Genomic DNA, 23,763 nt, shown 5'->3' on the forward strand with positions numbered 1-23,763 from the left:
TCTTCCCCCCACTTCCCAAACTTTATGAAGGGATAAGGAGTAAGCTCCAAAAGATATTCCTTAAATGTAGTTATTCTGTAGCATTTAATATAGTTTCAAAAGTATTTTCTAGATATTTATATACCTGACAACATTTTGTAATATGAAGAGTTCCAATTTGGCATTGTTCCACTCTTGGCAAGCAAGAGACAATAAAAATCAAGAAAAAGTTAAAAATGAATTTTTTGAAGTATACAATATGTTAGGAATAATTTAATGAATTCAGGTGTTCAACAAGCTACAAGTCAACCAAAATTTGCAACACATATATTTCAAAGCACAGGTAAACACAGCTGCATCCACTCTAAAATTACTCCATGTCACATGATTATTACGATGAACTTCCTGAACTCTTTCACCTCTCTTCTTTTGATCTGGGGTTTACCTGTGGCTGGAAAAACTAACAGCATTTAAATTCTTCTCCCTCTAATTAAGGGAAACAGCATGTTTAAGCCTCAGACTGAGAAAAGAAACTTTTCTTTGAGTAGTTACAGCATGCTGCGATCTGCAAATCCACTAGCATTGCTTTTGCAGACCAAAACACAAAATCCTACAACAAGGTCTGACAAAGCATATCTCTGAGCAGAATTATCTGATTTAAATATTAATTACTCATCAGCATGGACTTTAAGAAGTGTCTGAAGCAAAAGCTCTTAAATCACACTTTAAATCCAGGATTTCTACTGTCTACATTGTCATGCAGATTATGGTTTTGGGGTGGGGTTTTTTCTGTTGTTACTTTAAAAAAATAAAAAAGAGTGAAGACTGATGAGTCTCTCAAGGTTCACAAATATCAAGATATGTACGAGTAAAGTCCAGCTCAACAAGTTAGGCACATCTTGAGTTTGAGACCTGCTACAGGACACCGTTACTGCCTCAGATACCTCTGTATGAACTTGAGGGATTCTTCACAGCATCTCTCAACTACATTGACAGACCAAAAAACACACTCCTACCATGTGCACACCTGACAGTTTTTAGTTAACAGCAACTCTGCAGAGGAATTGTATCGGTGGCAGATTTTCTTCCAAACTGCTGCACTGAATGATTTCCAATACACACCCTTAGAAATAACCTGATTTTCTCAATCAACTTGCGTCTTACCTGTATTTATCCAGAGTTTAGTCCTACAACTGGACACAAACCCAAGAACTGTACATTCACATATTCCAGTAAGCCAAACCAAACCTGAACAGAAGTCCTAGTACTTAATATCACATCATATAGCATATTGTAATGGATGGCCAGGAATTAAAAAACAAACAAACAAAAACCGCACAAAACACTACAAAAGGAATGTTCATTTTAAAATAAATCTGTCCTTGTCTGTAGTTCGAGCAGACTACTTCAGTGAATCAGGATTACTATTGCAAGCCAGCACTATAAATTACCTGTAGTTTAAGACTACCGAAAAACTACGTGTTTTTCTGATGTTAATGCCAGTTATGGCAAAAATCCAAGTTGAGGATATTTGAAAACCTAGACCTAAGCATCACAGACGAAAAAAAAGCAGCACATACAAATTAAGGAAAATGGTCTCATGTTCCAGATATTCTAATCTACAACATAAAATTATTTATGGAAGAGTGTGACTAGGAATTCAGTTACTGTCATTTATCAGATGGTCAAGACAGCACAGAGGTAACCGGCTGCATAACAACAGCACCAGGGAGGCTTCTCGGGGCATCTCTTGTACCAGGTCTGTTCAGTTCTGGTTTAACCGTAACAGGTAAACAGCGCGGATTCACACCCTGTGAAGTACACTGACTTTTAAAAATCTGACAGAAAGGCGTTCCCATGAGAGATTTCTAATCTATTTCCTTTTAATCTCTTTCTTTATAGCTGAGGAAGAGTTCTTTGTACTTCTGGTAACAAAGGAAACATAGAAGTGACAGAAGCATGTCAAAGCTGTTTACGTTTCCTACAGCCTCGCACTCGGAGTTGCTGTTGGCAGGTTACTTCCCGAGAAGACAGTCTTCAGCCTTTGCATAGCAGCTCCACCTTCCTACAAGTAACTTTATAAAAGAGTTAACTAATAATCCCCTAAGAGAGGAATGCTAAAACCCTTCCCCACAGTGGGTAAGCTAACGGAAAACCAGAAGGGAAATTTAAAAAATGTGGCAAAGGGTTAATACAATAATTTCAAGTAGCCACAAGTAAATTCAAGGCAACATTATATAATTTGTATGTTTGTGGGCTTTAGGTTATATGTATTTATACAGTATTTCTTCTGTGAAGAGATGAGTACATTAAGAAAGTGATTAGATACACAAATAAATCACAGTATCTAACCATACTGTGTCATATTTAAGGTTACTGAAACAGCACACTGCGAGGCCAAATATTGCAAAATGGAAGATCTGGAAGGAAAAAAAAAGCTGAAGGACCAAATAAGTCACTAACCCACACAGAGATTTTAGCTAGCTAAAAGCCTCGATTACAGCACAAAGAATTAATGATCTGAAAACGACGTAGACCTCTGTGGTGCACTATAAAGTTGATGCTCTGCAAACAGAGCAGCTTCAGGATCAGGCCTTCAGGTGCCTGGGCTCCCTGGGTCCATAGCCTATGGCAGTAAATCCAAGTGCATCAGTGTAGTTAGTGGACAAGTCACTGCAAGAACCTGAGTAATGCTACGCTCAGCCTAAAGTTAAAGAAGGGATGCTAAAAAAAATTAATAAAAATATTAAAGTGACCCCACAACTTAAAAGTGCAACAAAACCCCCTCCAGATTAGTTTGAAGATTAAAATAATAAATCCCACAACAGGGCTATAATGGAAGGGATGGGAGTTAAGCAAGAGAGGACAGACTGGAAATTCTCTCTCCATTTACAGATCCAGGGGTACTTTCCCCCCCTGCAAAGCTGTATGAGAGTTTCCACCACAGCACAGAGACTCTACACAGAGGAAAGAAAAAAAAAAAAAAAAAAAAATTCATTTCCCCTCCCCTTGTTTTTGGGTTTGGTTTTTTTTTTTTTTTCTCCTGTGCTTCAGAAGAACTGGGTCCACTGGTTTTCAGAACTAAGTTAGAAGGTCAGGAAAACAAGTAGGCATGGACAAGACCGAATTGCAGATGAGCACAGAGAAGCAGAGAAACAGCATTGGGACAAGCGCCAACAACTGCAAATAGTTAAGGCCCCGATTCTGGTGGTCATCAGCACAGTGCCAAACTGGAGCGCCATCAAGGGAAACAACAGATCACAACCTGGGAGAAGGACGACGCATGGGAGCGAAGCAGTATCGCTAGCTAGATGAGCACAGAAAACCTGGGGATAATGAATTCTTCTCACAAACAGGCACTAGAAGCAATAGCACGAGATATGGTACACAGTAAACCCAAAAATCATGTCTAATTTCTAGATCCGTGTCTTCCCCTCCCTTCATTGAGAGGATTTCCAGTCAACATACACAATATATAGTTTTTATTATTGTTTGAAGAAGAGCAGCAACCCTGGCAGCTTGCTAATCTAGAGGAAGAGACAAAACAGAGGTGGTTACTTTCTTCTCTCAAGATTTCTGCTTCGAAAAAACAAATGAACAAGAAAGGATTTGCTCCTGCACACCACCACTTCTTGTTTTGTTTCAGCAAGACTTCGACAAAATCTAATTCACTGTGCCATGTATCTAATATATTGGGTACCTGAAGTATGACCATCACTCATTAGAAATGTAATTAAAAAGTGACAAAACTAGATTCCCCCTCCCCAGCATGCAGATGAAAACCAGTAACCCTGCCTCTATTTGTAACCATGACAACTATAGAATATTTTATTTCAGTAATATAATTCACACTGAACATTTGCTCATAGGTTTTGTTGTTAAGGGAAAGGTTGACATACTGTGCCCACATTTCATAAGCTACCGGAGACAATAAATACAGGATAGCCAGGCAGTTTGAGACCGAGAACCCAGTATGTATTTCAGAGTTCATTTAAGACCCTCTACAGGAAGCTAAATGAACATGAACAAAAATTCATCCGAATTAAGTGTTACTGGTCATTACTTGCAAGAGGACTACTTGGTATGACTGGATGTTTTTCAACTTTGAAATAAATCACAACAATACTCTCGTATTTTGGAAGAGATAGTAACTCAAACCCTGAACTTTAATTTTCAATTAAAATACCACAGGCATTATGCAATTTCTATTAGGAAACATCAAAATAGATGTTATGGGCAAAGATATCTGTATGAAACAAGGCAATGAAAGACGTAGTTTACATATGCTGGCTAAGTCTTATTCTGGACAGGTCACTAAATTATTTGCATATGTCCCATATTTCATCTTAAATTGAAGACAACTTCCATAAATACAATGAGGACAGGTCATAAGGAAAAAAAAAAACCAAAACCAAAAAAAACCACCAAGAAAACCCTGTACATTATTCAGAGAATATTAAACAACCTCCTGAGCATAACTAAAGTTTGACGCAGATAAATGTCAGTGTAAAACATGGCTGTACTTTATTTTTCTCCACATGGGGAAAAATAAAGATAAAGCCATTAGCAGTTTAAACCAGAATACAACAATAATAAAAAGAAAAGACACACTGTTGCTTTGTTTTGGAGGCAAAAAATAATAAAAAAGCAAAGCTTGCTGGAATACTATTCCTTCTCTCACACAGATCATCACATCTATCAAGGACGATTTAAAGTTTCAGCAGATTGCTAATTATAAGAGACAGTAACACTGTTCTCTGCAGTCACCTTAAAGCTACAGTAGTTGGCTTTTAAGTACCTCAAAACTGACCTCAAAAGGATAGCCCGATGAACACGTTTAAATCGGTGCAAGAGACTCGCACGTGCCTACATGTACACACACACACTTGCTCAGTTGTTTTAAAGAATATCAGGAAAAAGAAAGTTTCTTCATTTCTCAGCAATATGCTCCATATAACCTTCCGTTAAAAGAAATAATAAGCCTGCAGCAAACATGCATGTCTTTTTCCTTCATTGATGGAAAAGTGATTAAATCCCCCTTAATCTAGTTACCAGAAGGTAATTTTTTTTTTTTTCAAAACAGTTTTCATATACAATAAACAAAAGAAACAGGCAACTACATGGCCAGGGCTCCATAATTTTTGGTGGTGGTGAGGAGAGAGATTTGTCTCCAGCGCGCTAGGAATATTTTCAGTTTCATAAATGAAGCCAGAGGAGGGGAAAACAAAAATAAAATAATCTTGGTGACTATGAGCACACACTATTTATGAAGTGTCTGAAAAACACCACCATCCATCCCCAGAACTCCCTTCCTCCAGACCTTTCTCCACCCGCCGGGGAGGCAAAGGAACCTGAACCCAAAATCCCGGGGACCACAGACCTGCATTCTCGCACGGCAAGGACAGCTAGTCACATCCACTCAATGTCACCAAAAAAAGTAGCATTTCCCTCCCATCCTAAGCGAGACCTTCCGAAAACAGGTACCCAGGGGATGCGCCTCTGTGCTCCTAACGGTGCCGGACAGCACTTCAGCTCAAAGATAAGTTAAAAGAAAACACCCCCACCCCCCCCCAACCAAACAAACAAACAAAAAAAAACCCAAAAAACAAACACATCAACAGAAAACCCCAGCAGCAGCCAAACAAACCCTCACACCGGCGAGGACTGTCTTACGGCGTGGCAAGGCACGGCGTGGGAAACGCGTACGAAGTGCTTTTTTAAAGCAAACCCGTATATTCAAGCAATATCGTGCCGAGAAGTTCCTCGTACACATCACGCGTGGGGAGCGGGAGGAAAAGGAGGGGAGGGGGGATGGAAACGTATTCCAGGCACAGGGAGACGGCGGGGCTGGCAGAGGCATTTGGGAAGGGAGGGAGAGAGGCTGCCCGCCGGGCTGCGCGCCGATCCGTTCCCCGGCAGTTTCGGGGGCGGCTCCGGGTGGGGGCCCGGGGGGGGGAAGGGGGGATGCACCGGGACAGCCGCCGCCGGGAGGGGTGGGGGTTCACGGGGACACAGCCGCTCCCCCCCCGGGGGGGTGTGCGTGGGGGGGGGGGTTGTTGCGCGGCCGACCCCGCTCCCCGCCGCGGCGCGGGGGAGCGCCTGAAGTTGTGGCTGCGCGGCGGGGGTGGGCACCCGGACGCTAAGCTGAAAAAAAAATCATGGGGTGGGAAAAAAAAAAAAAAAAAAAAAAAAAAAAAAAAAAAGAAAACCATCACACTAACGTTCTGATCCCCCGCCGGCTCCGCGCACAGCACCCCCCAGGCAGCAGGAGGCACGCAGGAAGTTTTTAATGCGGGCAGCGAGCGCAGGCGCAGGGCAGCCGCCAGCCCGGCGATGCCCGGCACGGCCGGCGGCGGCGGCGGGGAGCTCCGCGGGCGCGCAGCCGCCGCGCCGCTTACCTCCCTCCGCGGGGGCGCAGGCGGCCCTGGGCCGGCAGCGCGGGTGCGCGGCCGCGTCCTCAGGCGGCGGGAGGATGCGCGGCGGCGGCGGGCGGCGGCTTGTGCATCGCAGCCTCCGCCGCTAACGCAGAGCCCCGCGCGGCTGCGGGCGCCGGGAGCCGCGCTGGAGGCCGGGCAGGGGGGCGCGGCGCGGCGGCGGAGGCTGCTGCGGAGCCGCGACCATGCTCCCGTCTGGCCGCCTTCCCCTCACCTACTGCCCGCTTTAGCCGGGGAGGGAGGCGGCCTGGGCGCCGGGGCGAGGGGCGGGCCGGGCCAATCACGGCGGCGGCGGGAGGCGGGGGAGCCCGGCCCGCCCCGCCCCGCACGCCGCGCCGACACGCCCCGCGGCCGCCCCCGCGGGAGGCTGCCCCGGCCCCGCCGCCGCCGCCGCCGCCGGCGCCCGGGCCCCGCGGGGGCGGCCCCGCGGAGCTCCCCCCCGCCGCGGGTGCGGGTGGGGACGCGGGCGCGGAGCCTTCCTCTCCGCGGGCGCGGAGCGCGCAGCTGTGTGCCGAGCGCTCCCCCTCGGTAGGCGGCAAGGACGTGCGGGGAGTGGGGGAGTGGGGGGGGGGGGGAGAGCGTGTTTCCGAAAAGGTCATCGGTCTCCCAGCTGTCTTCAAAAGTAGCGTGTAGTTGAAAAGAAATATTACCCCGCTTTATTAAATCATCGCTCTCCGGGGGCGTGATCCAAAGCCTCTTGAAGTCCACAGGAGTGTTTGAATAGGTTGGTACGATTCTCTCCCGACACCGCTCCCCCCCCCCCCCCCCCGCCTTTATTTATTTATTTATTTATTTTTAATAGCCATCGCGCTTGGAGTCACTACAGATTTTACGCGTGGAAATCTGCATCTGTCTCTCTGTTCTGTATCATCTTGTATCTCTGTGTGCGCTGCTTTGTAGAGATCTTTCCGACGTGCACACGAGCTGCGTATGCTGTAGTTTTAAACATAGCACACTTTGTCTTTTATATTTCCTGTAAGCACAAAAATAAGCTTAATCAAATTCTTTTCTCCTTACTTTGCCAGTTAAAAATGCATCGTGGAGAAATATATGCTCTAACGTGTTGAAAGTGAGGCAGTTGTGCCAAATGACAGCTGAGCGAAGCAAAGGGAAGGGAGGGAAGCACACAACCCGCAGAAATAGGCAAATGCAGGTTTTTATTGAAAAAGGGACACACGCTGCCCGATGCCTGGGAGGAAGGAGGGTGCAGCGTTAAAAGGGCAATTTAATTTTCTCTCTTCCCAACCTCACAAACAAATGAAAATACGTTATTGCAGTGGGCTAAAACATTTCTAAAACCAGCCATCATCATTAATATTAGAATGCTTTTAGCAGAATATGGCCTCGCTCTGAAACAGGAAGGCTCCATACATTTTTGTCGTTAATATATCGTGGGTTAACACTGAAACCTCCAGTCCTGTACATCGCAGTGGAGTGTGAGGGTCAGAAGTTCAGAACAGTTTAAATCTGAATTATTTAGCAAGCGCACACACGACACACTCTTCCGATTTCCACGCAGCTTTTTTTTTTTCCCCTTAGTTTTCTCCCTTTTAAACACGAGATCCCCGTTCGGTGTTATTTGCCCTGGTGCGGTGTTATTTGCCCAGCATATATAGTTGACCCAGAAGCCGATGAAGCCGATGAGAAGAAGTCTCAATGGGACTGTTGACCTAACAAGTAGCATGTCAGTCTCCCGGTGGCATTTGAATGTTCTCGCAGCGAATGCTTCGAGACAGGAGAGAGCATAAAGCAGAGATTCTTTGGAATCCTTAATTAGACACAGTGATTTTGGAGTACTGGCTTTTGCCGCTATCCTCTAGTGCCTAGTACTTTGTTTTGTGACCTTGAGGTTAAGGATACCAACCAGCCCTGTTTATTTTTAATAAAATCTTACAGTTATATGAGACAGTTCTAGGTTTTGTTTATTTTTAGCATAAGTGCTTCCATCTTATCTGCCTCACAGGTTTATAGGAAGGATTTAGCTAATATTTGGACAGCACTTTTAAGCTATGAAGCTCTATAGGTCTATTATACTGACCATTTTCTGGGGTTTTCATTTTAGGAAGGTACTTTTGTACTCTTTCACTTCAGGAAGATAGAGTTCAAATCTCGACCTTAGATTTCCCTTCAAATTTTGTTAAATACCTGATTTACAAATGCTGACATAGGGTCAGATTCTGATTTCACTTACAGGTAATGAATTTCAAAGAATTTCTTGATCCTCAGTAACTTTATTCTAGATCTAAACCGGTTTAACTCACAATTTGAGCCACAATTTCATATTCATGAAGAATAAGCATATGATTACATTAAATATAGTATTCTACATTAATTTTGTCTCTTCGATTTTTCTTAGTTTAGTAACTTCAGTAATTTAAGAAGAAACTGCTTCATTTTATCAATTCTTTTTTAATTCCTTCTTTTTTTTTTTCTGCTCTGTTTCTGAGAGAAAGGCATCTACAGGTGGGCTTTGTTGAGAGGGGCAGGTGGCTGAAAAATAATTTGGGGGCATCCTGCTCATGGTTCAGTGGAGTCGCAGTGTGCAGGAAGTTTTTTTAAAATTAAGGTTAACACCTGGTTCTGGAGAAATTCCTCTGTGCTTGGCACGCTATTCCTGGCACTGGGAATGACGTACTGCCACTCACATCCTTTCTCAGCATTCGGGAAATCCTGTCCTCTCATTTAGTGCGTGTTTTAAGGGGGGCAAACCTATGTCCAAGTAATAGCACTGAATGTAAGGATACTTAAAATGCTAGTGAAACAAAAGATCCATTTACAGAAAAACAAATACTCTGCGGTGAGAGTTTTATTTGGATGGGTGGGTGATTTTTTTAATAGAATCTGTTACAAGGCTGTACTTGACAGGCTGAGGATTGTTTGCGAGAATCCCGATTTTAGATTAGGCAGCCGATAGCCTGCAAGACTTTGGTGGCTGGTAAAGCTTGCTCCACTGAAAGAAGAGATTTCCTCTTTTAGCAATAGATCATTATGTTACAAGGCGTGTATTAGAATGAGAATAATGCAACTTCCCCTGTCTTTGCTGATCATATCGAAACTAATGGCATCTTGAATTGTCAGAGCATCAAGTCCATCTTCTGATAAAATATTAGAAGACACACAGATCTATTCATCTTATTGGAGATTTCATTTTCGTCTGCAAAATATTTGATGGCAATGCCGTTAGATTAGCTGTGCTGCGCATATTGCAGGGACCAACGTAGTAATCGGGTACCAGGATTTTGCAAAGGGGTTCCCATAAATATTTCCCACTTACTTGGTGGTAAACCTTATCTCCTAGGTTTGGACGTGCTTCAGGGAGTGAAATTCTTGTTCATTTTAAGGGATTTAAAATATAATTCTTTAAATCATTACTAAAAATTTCTTACTTTTTTATGCAGGTTGAGCCATTTCAAAGGTAATGAAATTTCGTCTCCAGAATTGTCATATGAGATTTTTCTAAGCCATAGCCAAAGAGGAATGTCTGCTACCCAAACATTAACTGCAAGGTTTGACTCCTGCTTTCAGCTAGTGAAGATCTCCTTAATTACAGGTTTACAGCTTGGATATTAATGTCAATGGTTTCATTTTCTGCTGCCTGAAAATGGTAATAGATATGGTAGAATATCTAGAAAATATGGTAATAGATATTTAGTAGATTTCCAGGGTTTAAGGGTTCTGAAAAAGTCAGTGGAGATCAGGAAGATATCTCGGGGGTTTTTCAGTCGTGTATTTTGATTTATTTGCGGTATGAAGACTGTTCGCTGGTACTTTTAGCATTCATCTGTACATACCTGTTACAATTATCCTTAGTGTTTAGCAGAAAGATAATCCCCAAAGAAAGCAGGAAGCGACTTTTAAAGTAATTTTCAGGTGTGCAGCTTGAGTTAATTGCCAAAATATAAATTTAAGATGGATTAAAGCTGCTAAAAACTGCCAACCTGTGGAATTTAGTGAAAAACATCATTGACTTCTGTGGACACACCATGTTTAAGGAAATACCTCCTCCCCTGAGCAAACCTCCTCTCTTCTGCTGAGTGACCAGAGCTGGTATCAGGGGTGGCACGGCAGAGCCGGCAGGTACAATGTCCTGTCACTGGGAACTGGTTAGAAAGGGACCCTCCGTCTGCTTCATGCATCCCAAACCATGTACACCTCCACGTCGGTTATAGGGTAGTCATCAAGGCAGGCAACTATTCCTGTGAAGTGAATTCATCATCAGACAGGAAGAGGAGTGTCAGATGGTCACTGTTTGGTTGATAACCTATAGAGGGAGTAAACATTTTTTACCAAGAGATGAGGAAGATATTAATCTCGTGAATATCGGACCATTTTTCCACAAGAAGATTATATTCTACCTCCCAGACTTTACATATCCCTGAGTTCCTCAGGCGTTTGGCATTTTAATCTGACAACAAACTGTTTGCAGGTACCTGCATGTCTCTGCGGGCAAAGGTTATGAAGTCATTTGCTTGGAACTGGCGAAATAAATATTTGTGTGATTTTCCGTGTGTGAGCCGAAACTTCCTTGTCCCTGAGTTGTCAAGGGAATGAGAAGAGTCTGATCCTCTAAGAGCAAGCAGTATATTGAGTTGATTTCTCTTAGCTATGACAGAACCATTTTCTAAAACTTCCCCCAGAAGACAGAAGTGGGTTCCGCTGGAGTCATGATTTTGATTTCTGATGGGCAATAATAAAAGTAAGATCTATTTCACTATATTGGCAGAGTCTAGAGCTCTGTCTTGAATTATGTGAAAATCTCTAATGGTTGGGGATAGCAGAAAAGTCAGGTTTTTCTTGGGACTTTTTGAAAGTTTATGAAGATTTTGTTAACAACTTCATTTCCAGTGGCCTGTAGTCCCGCTCAGTCACACGGAGAGGCATTTCCATTGCCATCGAAGTCATTGCATCAGTTGCTTGAGTTTTGTCAAGGTAACTCCACTGCACTGGTTTATGAGGGGGGATGTAGGAGGCATTGGACTTTCAGGGTGATTTTGGAGGGAGTTGCGTCATTTGATTTGTTTGTCTGAAACAGTAACATTATGTTTCCACGTATTCCTCATAATTATACAGGGAAAACTAAAATACATGCCATTTTGAACTGAATGTCTGTATTAAATTGGTTTGACTCCTATTTTCTGCCATCTGTGGCATAACTAGAACAGAGAGTGAGAACAAAAAATATAAATGACTCAGTCACATTTCCTTTAGGAGATACATCTTGCCCCCCATTCTTGTCACATAATTCCTTTCAGCTCTGAGTGAAACAGTGTTTTGACACCCTAGGCATGGAGAAGAGATGCTGCCATTCTGTCCTTTAATAGAGGGACCCAAATTTATGCTATAAGATTTTGGTTAAGCAGCTATACAACGTTTTTCTGTATATTTAGATGGCCTCCGAAACAATCTCAGCACAATGCTGGGATGTAATTCAGGTTAATTAAATACTGAATTTTCCTGTAAATGTTAAGTACCTCATAAACCAGACTCTGGAAAGAACCAGAAGTAGGTTCACAGAGAGGAAACAGAGACAAGGAGGTGCTGCTGAAGCCTCGCGGAAGACTTACTTAGTTGCCACCTGCGTTAGTGGCCACTGACTCTACAGGGAAGCATATCTAGGCTCTGGAGCGAGATGGAGACAGTGCTACACCCCACAGTCTTTGTTTTCCTTCTATCCAGACTGACCAGAGCAGGTCTGTTCAGACCCACAGAAAACTCGATAGAGGGAAGTTGATGATATCTGGGGCTTCCCTAGGGATGGATCTGAGGTAGGTACAGCCAGGTGCGCCGGCGCACCTTGGAGCCTGGAGACACTCAGAGGTCTCACGTACCTATAGACATCTATTTTAGAAGGGCTGATTTACCCCAGAGTTTGCATATGAGGTGGGTGTTTGAGGCAGACGGATTGTCCTTGCGGTATCGTATAGGTCTTAGGACCCTGGAAGGGGCTGGCGTCATTGCTCTAACTATAGCAAGAAGTTTTCCTCCTTTATACTTGATGCCTGGTAAAAATCAGGTTGAAAATGGCGGTGGTGCTCCTGGTTTTGATTTGCTTAATGCTTTGCACAGACTCTGAATGTTATGTAAAACTCTTTTTTAATGGATTCCTCTAGGAATCAACTTTTGAGTAAAGGCCAAATGGTTTTATCACTGATCAAAGAAATGATAGAGAATCAGGTTTACACATGGCACAGGTTAACAGTGAACAAATGGAAGAATAAGTGATAAAGGGACAAATTATTATTGCTGAATGACCTGAAGTGCTTAATGAAGAGGTCAAAATAAAAAAAAAAAAAAAAGTTTGACTATTAGCTAGATGCAAGGCAATGTAATAAAGAATGAAGACAAGGCTACAAAGGGCAGGAGGCTCTCTTTTGGGAAGCAAGGCCTTTGAAAAAATATAGGATTCTTTTTGGATAAGCACCTCAAAATGACATTTCACTGTAACTCTGTGGCTATAAGGCCAATGCAATCCTGAGATGTAAAAAAGAGTAATATCAAGCAGATAAGAGGATTTGATGTTGCCCACATGAACAACAGTGGTAAGGCTACTGTTAGGAACCGTGTCCAGTTTTGGTGTTCGCAGTTCAAAAGCAATGTGGAAATAGTAAGGTAAGTTCAAAGGAAAGGTATGAAAAAGGATTCAGAAAACAAGCGTGACAACATGAGGCATAAGCAGCTCAACTTATTTAGCTCATCAGGGAAGAAGCTGAGAAGTGACTTGGTCACCGCAGGTAGGTACTGACCCATGAAAAAGATATCCAAGAGCGAGTAGGCACTTTATCTACCTGACAAAGGCATTACAGGACCCAGTGGTTGCAAGCTTAAGTTAGACAAATCCACCCTTAAAAGAAGACATGATTTCCTATCCCACAGAGCCCTAAATAATAAAACTGTTTGTCCTGTAAAAGCTGTCACAGGTAGGGATGTTTAAGAGGACGTTAAATATGGATTTTTAAATACATGCTTTCATCCGCTTTGTGGAGAAATCTGTACATCTTTCTGTGCATGTGTGAGTGGGAGCTTTGTCGGGAGGTTGGTGGCAGTTCCTTGTCTCGCAGTCTGAGAACCTGTTATTCCTCCTGTTACTCGGTCCCTCGTGAGGCTCCGGGGACCAGCAGTGCCGGTGTTGCTCTCAGCATCCCCGTAACACTTGCAGTTTCAAAAGAGAATAATTATTATCAAATAATCATTCTCTTGTTTCATGGCTTTGGTGAGGTCTTGCAGACTGTCAGGAAGGATTTATTTTTTCTCTTGGATGAAATTGGTCACATATATCTTCGTTATTTGGGAGTTGTTTCATTTTTCTGCATTCCCCTGGAGCATCGGAGATGAACGGGTGGCTGGAGGTGAGGCCTTGGATGGCTTTTTGCCAGTGTTCTGCACTGGTGCAGACCCACCCTTCCCTGATCGTAGGTGCCTTGGTGCTGTATTTTCCTTTCATATTTATGGTCAAACTAATTCCAATAGTTAAATTGATTAGGACTTTTGCCTAGTGTCAGATTGGCAGAGGTCTTGAAGGTTACACAGCTTCTCCAGTACATCAGGAACAATGTGCACCCTGGGATCATCTAGATGTTTCTCATTTAGTGCATTTGTTCTTTTGCAGAGGTCTTGAGATTAGTGACAGGTTCGTTTCCTTTTATACATCCATCTACTCTCCCAAGGACTAAACTGCTGTGATTTAATTTTGGGGTTTAAAATAGGGATAAAACATACTGCTTTGAGATATATAGGAGATCAGGCTCTCAGCTCTGTTTTTAAATTCTGTGAAACTTTCTATAAATGGTCTGTATAGTCAATAAGGATATGATTAACAATATCATGATGAATATTCTGCACAAAATTTTGGCATTTGGAAATTCAGAGGCTTTTGTATCCAAAAGGGTACAAAATGATGTGATGATCTATCTGCCCTCTTTCATTGAACAGTCTATAGAAATTCCCCTGGTAATTCTTGCATGGAGCGTAAATCTTACGGATGAGCTAATGAGAACATTTACAAACAAACAAATGCAAACACCCAAATCTTGATTCTCTTATAGTTTTTCCTGGAGAATCTATTGCATTCCTTTCCAGTTATTTGAAGTAATAATTAGCCAGGTTGATTTTCATAATGTTCTCTCAGACTAATCACAGCCCCTTGAGCATAGACTAAAATCCTGGCACTGGCCGAGCTGTATGAGAGTTTGGTTATGAATAACCCTATTCAGTTATATCCCTTGTGCGGAACATGGGTTAGTAAGCTGGGGTATGTACACAGCTACGCACGTGTAAATAGTGAGAATGGTGCCAGGGAAGTAGAATTCCTCAGTATTTAGGAGAGAAAAACATTAGTGAGAGGAATTTTTCTCCTGCCTATCCCTTTTGAAGCTTTGTTTCACGGTAGCCAGAGGGAGAAAAAAACACATTATATGAGTAAATTGGCTGGAGAATGTAACCAGGGCCCCAGTAAACACTAAGAATGAAAACCCATACGAATGTGTATTCAAGCAAGTATGCGCAAAGATGGTGTTTTCTGCAAGCACTCTCTTGGAGGAAAATGCTGTTCTGTAACTAAATAACTGGGAAGAAGTCGGGGTTTGGCTGAACTGCCTTGTGTTTAGATTTTCACCTAGGTTCCCCGATTTCCCCCTTTCATTCCCCTTCCCCTCTGTCCCAGCATAATTTGTGTGGTTGTGCCCGATACTCTGAATAATTCAGCTGAAACCTGAGATCCCTGATGACCAACACCAATTTTCAAATGATCAGACTCAGACTGTATGATTTTGGAGTGATAGAGTTGGGTTATTTTAAATTCTATTCTGTCAAGGAATGATTAGGACATTAATTTGGGCCATATTAGTACATCTCCCCTGTGCTAATGGGAGGATAGACCCCCTTTCATGTTTAATCTAAAGAGGGATTGATGACTGGCAAGGTTGTCTCACATAGGGATGTCTGCCACCGAAATAAATGATGAGCTCAGTAAGTGAAAATGTTTAGGCTGCACTCTCTAAATGTGGATTCCTTCTGTGCCGAAGGCAATGAAAGCCCTTAGGTGGCGGCTCTGTAGATTTTTCTCATTGTGGGCAAAAATGAGGATTTTTTTTTTATTATTTGTTAGCCCAAGGCTTCTTTCTTGAAGTTGCTACCGATTGTTGGTGCTGATTTCACGTTTCATAAACAGCCAAGTCATGTTCAAGAAGCAGAAAACTGACCTCAGAGATGACATAGCCACTGGAGGCGGAGGGAAACGGCAGCATCGCCGCTCTCTGACAGTGAAAGAAAAGGGCACCTTTCGTCTGAGTTTGCCAGCAACTTTTACTTGATGTGTGAGTTTAGTACTTCTGTGTTAGAAGAACAGTAAGGTACCTTTGAATTAGAACAGACTAGAAAAGTTGCTTAATGTGCTTTTTTTAGTCTCTTACTTTTAACCCACCACTGCAAAATTTCTCCTACCTGTATCAAGTAATTTAATTTGGAAAGGCAAATAAGAGCTCATTAGCTGATGCACTGCTACAAAGTAAGTGAGCAGATTTTATGCCTAAGGACAGACTTTTACAACCATTTTGAAATGGCACAATGCAATGCAATAAATCCTGTAGCCTTTTCAGAGAGGAAGAGAATACCCTCCTTCCATTACTTGGATGCAAGTTTTCTTCATCTTAAAATCTTGAATGTTGGGGAAATGAATGTATTCCAGGGGATCGCACGCAAATAAATTAAGCACGTGAGTGTTCCGAACAACTAGTCCTCTCTGTTGTGTTTTCCCTTACGTTCCCTGTGTATTGCGGCTGGACAGAATCGCCGAATCTGAGAGTTCTCCGTCACACTCCTCAAAGAAGAGGCAGTAATATTTCTGCAAAGTATATTTCCTTGTATCTTGTGCTATGCCTGGGTATTTTGGGAGATGTTAAGTTTCCTCCTGTCTCGAAAAGCTGGTTTTTCACTAGTCTCACTGGTTTAGAGTGAGTGTTTAATACAGAACTGTCTTTTTACTTCTCTAATAATATGTGATTTTCTACAAGGACTTTGCCTTTTATGTTACTTATCTTAATGATTTTCAGAAGTCATCCTAATGATTTTTGTGAACACCCACCTTAATTTCTGGCAATGCATGCATGGAGATTTAAAGCCCAGGCAGAAAACCCTCCACATTAATTGGTAACCACAGTCCAGGGCTTTTAGTATTTTACAGCATCAGGCTTGTATATATTATGGCTAAAAATTTTCAGTGCTCAAAGGATAGATCTGGAAGGTATTCAGAGGCTCAGAAATCATATTAGTGTCTTTTAAAAGTTGCCTTTAAGTTTTGATTTAGTAACGCATAAGATATTCAAACTACAGTGAGTTATCACACATTGGTGGTGGCTGAAATTCTTGCAGTTTCCACCTTCAGCAGTTGTTTTATGGTTACCCCAGAACCACGTGAGCGAAGCAGATTTATGACTTGTGAAACAAATATTAGCACAGAGCGCATCAGTCACTCAGCACAGCTTGGAACATGTTTTCTCCCAGTTGGGAAACCAGACAGGTAACATCGTGGGGGTGAGACTGCTCACAGGTATCATCCCTTTGGCTTGAATGGAGAGTTTTGTGTGTGAGCAGGTGTTTGCTGGCTGGAGCCCAAGGAGGAACCTCTGGGAACCCTTTATTTCATATAGTACTGGCGCTGTAGGCTTGCAGACCCTCACTCAGGTTAAGAAATAACCATAATAACCTCTCATATTCCTGGAAGTGGAGCGCGTTTGGCTGCTCTGTCAGGCGTCATGATTGGCAGGGTTTCCAGGCGTGTGACAGCATCACCTCTGGACTTAGGGCCAGCACAGGCAAATAGCAGGCGCCGGCTTCAAAACAGCCTGAGGGAGTTGTTCTGCTCATAATTTGTACTGGACAACTTCTCGATACAGGACATTCACAAAACTGAGTGCTCTGAATGCCAGAAGTTTATGTGGGTTCAGAAAGGGCTCAGATGAATTCCCAAAGGAAAAATGTCTATGGAGAGCTGCTAAACACAGAGGCACCAGCGCCGGCTTAAGAAATCCGTATGCTATAATTAGCTGGAGTCAGGGAACGCATGCTAGCAAGGTATCGCCGCATAATCTCCACGTTTTACGTTCTTCCCTAGACATCCTCCCTTGGCCCCTGCCAGGTAGGGTACAGATGGACTTCTGGTTTTAGATGGTAATTGTAGACCTGGGCAAAGCTTTTGCTAGTTGGATTCTGCTGGGGAAAATGTAACTCGTCAACCAAGCTGTGGCTGCCCCATCCCTGGCAGTGTTCCAGGCCAGGTTGGATGGGGCTTTGAGCAACCTGGTCTAGTGGAAGGTGTCCCTGCCCATGGTGGGGGGTTGGAACTAGATGATCCTTAAGGTTCTTTCCAACCCAAACCATTCTATGATTCTATAACCTTTCCACCAGCACTCCGCAAGGACGGCGCAGGCTGTACGGAGGTGCAGGCGAGGCAGTAGGTCTGCACTGCAGGGACGTGGGTGCAGACCCTGCAGCAAGAGACATCAGGGAGTGAGGGCTGTTCCTAGCTGGGAATCTTGGCAGCTCTAGAAAAAGCAGTTTCATGGAGCTCTTCTGGGCAAGGACTGCCACCATCCCTGAAAACATCTCATTAATTCTCGGTGGGACAGATGGCCCCTCCAGCAAGAGGTGCTGAAATGATCTTGAAGATCCCCTCTTGCACAAGGTGTGACTTTTCTAGAGGGTTTGAAGCATAAGGGACTGAGGCTTAATTCCACCTGTATAAGGCTGTCAAACCTTATTCCGGAAAAAACAGTGGGGAACATGTTGAGTCTTATCCTTACTTTAAGGTCAAACCTTCACTGTACTTTGTTTTAACTACGGAAAAAAAATCCTCCAGTTTATTTCCCTTTCTGTAGGAAACTCAGCATATGAATAATGTACCTAAATTACTGTGGAAATGCAGCTAGGGACATACTAGAATAACTGCTTTGAATGTGATTGGATTGGAGATACACAGTGATTCCAGTTTAAAAAGACAACTTCAGCACAGTTGGCGAAGTAAAAAAGATCACCTACTTTGGTATTGGTCCTATGTCAAAATCTTGTTTCCATTCTTTTCCACCCCTCCATGGCTTCTTCCTTTGCACCCTGGCATCACATGATTCCCAAATAATCCCCACTGCTTTCAAAAACTGTTTAAAAATGGGAACGCTCAACTTGCTATTGAATCGTGGACTCACAATTTGAGGCTGAATCTGCAGGCCTTAACAGAGCTAAAATTCGTGTTGACCCTAGGCTCTTTGATGGCATATGGCAAATGTCACCTGAGTTATTAACAGCCAAACAGAATAATGGGCTCCATTCAGTATTTGAGGAAGCCTTTACCACTGAATTGGAGGAGATTTCTTCCTAATCCCAGATGCCGATTAGTTTATATTCCGATCCACACAGTTTGCTAACCTTTATGATTTTTATACTAGCTGGAATGAGTGCAGAAGCTGTTATTCAGCCTGTAAATGGCTAATCTTTTTAGAAATTTAAGATTAGAAATGTACATTAAGAATGTTGAATTTAAATGTAATCCTCTGTTCACTCACCAGTGCAGACTGTTTCAGGATATTTGTTACTACACTGAAAACATTTTCATCTCTCTTGGAAATGGCATTTATATTTCCTATTCCTGTGCACCAATGACTGTTTTAAAGAGCAATATCTTGTTAGGCACTAGGGATAAAAACCTAATCCTTGCATCCTGGGGAGCTGGGACTCCTTCGTGTCAGAAACCCTCAGCCAGAAACACACACATGCTTCACTTGACTTCCAGGAGTAATCCCTTGGTCTTCAGCTACTCATGTGGAGTTAGGCACGCGGGTTAGCGTGTCCGGGGCTGGAGTCCCAAAATTAATCGCTTCCAGCTTCTGCGTTTCTCAGGGTAGCGGTGCTGATAAAGGCAAGGTGGTAATGGCGATGCTCTCTCGGACATGAAGGAGAGGGAAGAGGAAACATTTTGACATTAGGGCCAGTGAAAACTACTGTGTTCTCTTGTCCTTGTGATTCACTGTCATTATTTATCACGACCAAATCAAACAGGCTTATCATTGTTTTTCCTTTTAACACAGCGCTTCCCTCCCTGCCCGGTGTCAGGGGCTGCTGTCCTGTGAACTGCAGGAGCTGCGGCCCCGAGCTGTCCAGTCCTTCACCCAAACCTTCAGGGGGTTTTCCGGCTGGTGTCGAGCTGGATACATTTCCATAAAATGGGGGTGTTCCTCTCTAGGAAAAAAAGAAAAAAAATCATACATTAAACGATGCCAAATCCTAAATGCCCAGCATGCTTTATGCCAGCTCGCAGTAATATTTTGATAGATACCGATAAAAATGTTTTACAAACCAGTGCCTTCCAGTGCAGAATATTCCGATGGTGATTTCACGCCATCCGTGCCCACACGAGGAGGACAGTGAGAAGGTCAGCTGTGAAATGTGTGATCGATTCGAGCGCAGACAGTGAATCCTGCAGACCTGTATCAGGTCCCTGAGCTCTAAGTGGTCTTCTGAGCACAGGCGGTGGGGTGGTGGTTGCAAGGGAGGAACTTCATGTGTGTCCCAGGTGTGCGTGTTGCCTTCCCAGCAGCATCCCGTGTGCCGGTGCTGTCTGCGCGAGGGAGGGGGCGGCAGCAGGAGCCTGCGACTTCTCTGCTTTTATGGAGTAAAAAGGTGTATCTTCCCTTAGAGCAGCTTTATGAACCAGCCTGCCCACGCCTGTAATACCCTAATTACTTTCCAGTAACTACATCAATTGCTGCTCTTTGTGAACGGTCGCCACGCTCCTAAAACACCAGATATGGTGCAGTTGTAGGATGGCAAAACAGCTGCCTGGCAATTAAACGTAATGCACGTAAATTGCTTAGAGGCACATCCTGCTTTGTCTTTTACTGATGTGAATGACCTTTATTTTTTGTTTAAGGAACGAGTCACTTCTGCTAACGGCACGTCAGGATTTTTAGCAGAAGCCCACAGCGCCCGTGTTGGGGTGCCTCGGAAGGATGCTGTCCCGCTTGCCTTTCCCGGGGTATGAGAGGGGTTAACCCCAGAGGACAGACCCAGCGTGTTGTGTTGCCCACGTCCTTCATCTGCAGAACCCTGCGGTGGATGGGAATTCCTTGGATGGAGCCGCGCCATGAGCAGGTCACCAGGGATCCCTTAGGTAAGTGACTTTTTTGCAGTCAATTATACATATCATACAATTGCATCCGATATACAGAGTATTTTCCCCATCATTCTTCTCTGAACCCACCACACACGTGACCCTACCATGTGAGGTAGAGACAGACTTGTTCGTACTCTGAACAGCAGGATGTGAAATGCTTTTGTGATCTCCTTTCCATAACGGACAAATGCCCTGCATAGAGTTTCAGCAGCTTGGGATTCCTTCAAAGTAGTCGTCTACTGGGGGAAAAAAAAAAGCAAGACCTGCTGAAGATACTGAATTATAAAATATTTTAAAACCAGAGAATTAATTAAAATGAGTGTTTTAAAAAAAATAGAGAGTCTGGATGCTTTCAAGATGTTTTCTGTTGGATTCCAGAGAATCCAGAGGGAATAATTTGGTAGAAAACCATATTCACTAAATGATAACCAAATGTTGAGTCACTACATTCAAGGAAAGCCAGATGTAATCTGAACCAAAATGTGGCCTGATCCAAATTACCTGAATAACCTAGCCTACCTCAGTGGTACTACTGCTTTCAATAAAAGTTTTGACTGCTGGGAAATTCTCTTAGGTGCAAATATTTTTTTTGAATAAGAATAATAGCGGAAGGGTTTCAAAGTTACGCAGGTATTGAAGTTTCTAATTAAATAATTCATATCTAAGTCAAAGATGAAAAATCCAATAACTGTAATGGTATATAAACCTGCTGAAAGGTGTTTTAAATATATGCATCTATAAAGCTTCATAGCTGGATTTCTAGCCCAGCCTCCTTCTGTACTCTAATAAATCCTTCTCTTTCTTATATGTGTTATCCCACCTTATGTCTGTCACAGAACACTGGGCTGAGAGGCAGGCGCTGGGATCCTCCCTATAGACGCAGGCAATAAAAGCACTAATATCTGACCTTTTTTTTTTTTTTTTAAGGCTCCAAAGTCACAGAAATGTGGAGCTGGAAGTCTGGTGACTGACGAATAAGTGGGCAGAAAGAATGTGTATGCCTCTGAAGATTATCTATTTTAAAATACCTTCCTGGCTCTATTGGTAGTTTAGAATTTAAACTAGTCACATATTTGCTATTGAAAACAATTTTTGACAGAAAAAATACATTTTGAAATAAATGGGAAAGTGTCTGTTTTGTCAAAAACTTTCATTTTTTTTTTAGTTTTCAGCATTGACAGACTTGGAAAATTTTCCAGTCTCTTTCCCTCAGAACATTGTTATGATGAAGAGTATACACAAATCAAAAGTATATACTAAAAGACAGAGGTTTTCTTTTCCTTTGGTATTTTTCATCTACTGCAATACACGGTATATCTCGATTCCTTTGAAGTCAATGGGAGCCTTTTCATTGATTTTAATGGCAGCTGGATCAGACCTTTAGTGAAAAGCAATGTACAAAGGCACCGTGCTAACTTTAGACTAGAAACAAATCCTTTTAGGCGAGTAGCACCTAATGGCAGCCCGGACTTTGCCGGGGGAGGATGATGCCCGGTGTGGCACTATTTGTTTCCCGTTTCAGTGCTGCGCTGTATGCAACCAACCTTTTGCTGCCTAGACCCTGCTTATTTGGGATAGAAGATAGAAAAGGCTATTTTTTAGAGCGACTTGAGAGTGAGTCTTGAAATAAAGTAGATGCAGGAGACTAGTAGGGTTACGGTGAGGGCGGCTGTATGGGGAGAGGCTGCCTATAATTGAGAAAGCTTTACCACATTTGATTCTGGGAAGGGTGTACTTTCAATGTGGTGTGTTTTGATAAGCGGTATGAGAATTTTTAAAGTCAATAACTTGGTTTATAAACTTCAGCTCAGCTGGACTTAATCCTGCAGCTAGCAAATCCACAGACCAAGTAGCCCAGCTGTGTCCTCATTTGTTAAGATCTTAAACCCAAGACGACGTCTGGGATGCTGAATTTTTTTTTTTTTTCTTCCACATTTATAAAAAGCCTAATAAAGGCAGATAGGAATAAGATGTGCTGCAAACCCGGCTCTTTCAGTAGCGAAAAGAGGGAGAGGAAAGAGGTGCATTTAAATTATCTTTGGGCTGGCCCAAATTTGGGACCTGTGTCTGTAAACCTTATCTCTGCCTCAGGGAAAATACTTACAGCAATCAGGCTGATTCAAGGAAGCACATAAGCACATGCCTAAGGCTTCTTGTCTTAGGTATATTTTCCTAAACAGGGGTACTTTACTGATTTGAAGCCTGCGCCACACCACCGTATTTTGTAGAACGAGAGCCTCACCCTGTTACTCCTGAGCAAAATCTTTAGGGATGAATCCCAGGGCTTGTATGGTTCTCTGTTAAATGAAACTGTGCAAATTTGAGCATGCACACAGCCCATAACAGGCTGGAGTTGTAATGAAGAAATCTTTCTCCTTGCAGGAGTGAAAAATTATCAATAATTTAAAATATTTTATATTACTGTCTATACTGTTAATGAATATTATAGATTATTTTATACATTATATTAATAAACATAATACTCACTAAAGAAAGAGCCTCAACATGGGCCTGTTTAAGAAAGTCATCTATAGCGCAACTGTAACTTTTTTTAAAAAGCCATCCATTATTTGTAACACCTTTTAAAACTGTTTATTGCTTTATATTTAGCTACTGCTGGTATTTCCTTCTCTCCTTCTGTCTCCAGCTGAGCTTGGTTTTAATATGGCTTTTTTTGTTTACTTCAGCACAGATGGCGAGATGTATAAGGAGAGCTTATATACAGAGCCTACTCTTGTTCCCTCTGAAATCCATATGAATTTTGGCCACTGACTACAATGAGTGCAGAAGTGGGCCTGGCACAAGAGATTGCAGTGCTGGATTGTTTTGCTTGTACGAGGGAGACTGAATGCAGATATTTATGATTACAGAGAACATAAATAAAACTGGAGCAGCCATTTCTTTTTTTTTTCCCCACTGTTTCCCACGGGAAGAGAAAAATAAGTGTGCTTCATTGAAGTAGGTTGCATATAAATTTTAAGTCAATAGAAGGAAATACTTCCCCATGGTGCACTGTAGGCAGACTGTTAAGATCACTGCTTCTGTGGGCCATAGACCCAAAGTAGCTTTCAAAACTATTTAGTAATTTTGGGGCTCATGGTCACAACTAGTCAGGTCTCAGACTGAAGAGCACTGAGTAATTCCTGTAGCATGAGTACAGTGTTTCTTCACTTTCAGGAGGGACATCACATA

General features: G+C 42.8%; 1 protein-coding gene and 1 long non-coding RNA gene across 4 annotated transcripts in view; one reads left to right on the plus strand and one right to left on the minus strand.

Moving 5' to 3' along the window:
- KLHL29 (kelch like family member 29) overlaps positions 1 to 6,625 on the minus strand; it is a 410,116-nt gene extending 403,491 nt beyond the window's left edge. For all 3 annotated transcript variants that reach the window (XM_030037612.2, XM_030037613.2, XM_030037610.2), the window contains exon 1: positions 6,378 to 6,625. The gene's annotated coding sequence lies outside the window, so the exon portion shown is untranslated. The remainder of the gene's footprint in view (positions 1 to 6,377) is intronic.
- Positions 6,626 to 19,813: 13,188 nt separating this feature from the next.
- On the plus strand, positions 19,814 to 21,687 carry LOC115351394. The gene is made up of 3 exons (XR_003926781.1): positions 19,814 to 19,971; positions 20,329 to 20,568; positions 21,499 to 21,687. It is a non-coding gene; the product is annotated as an uncharacterized LOC115351394 (long non-coding RNA).
- Positions 21,688 to 23,763: the final 2,076 nt, after the last annotated feature.

Source organism: Aquila chrysaetos, chromosome 15 (genome assembly GCF_900496995.4).
Source record: "Aquila chrysaetos chrysaetos chromosome 15, bAquChr1.4, whole genome shotgun sequence".
Taxonomy (NCBI): domain Eukaryota; kingdom Metazoa; phylum Chordata; class Aves; order Accipitriformes; family Accipitridae; genus Aquila; species Aquila chrysaetos.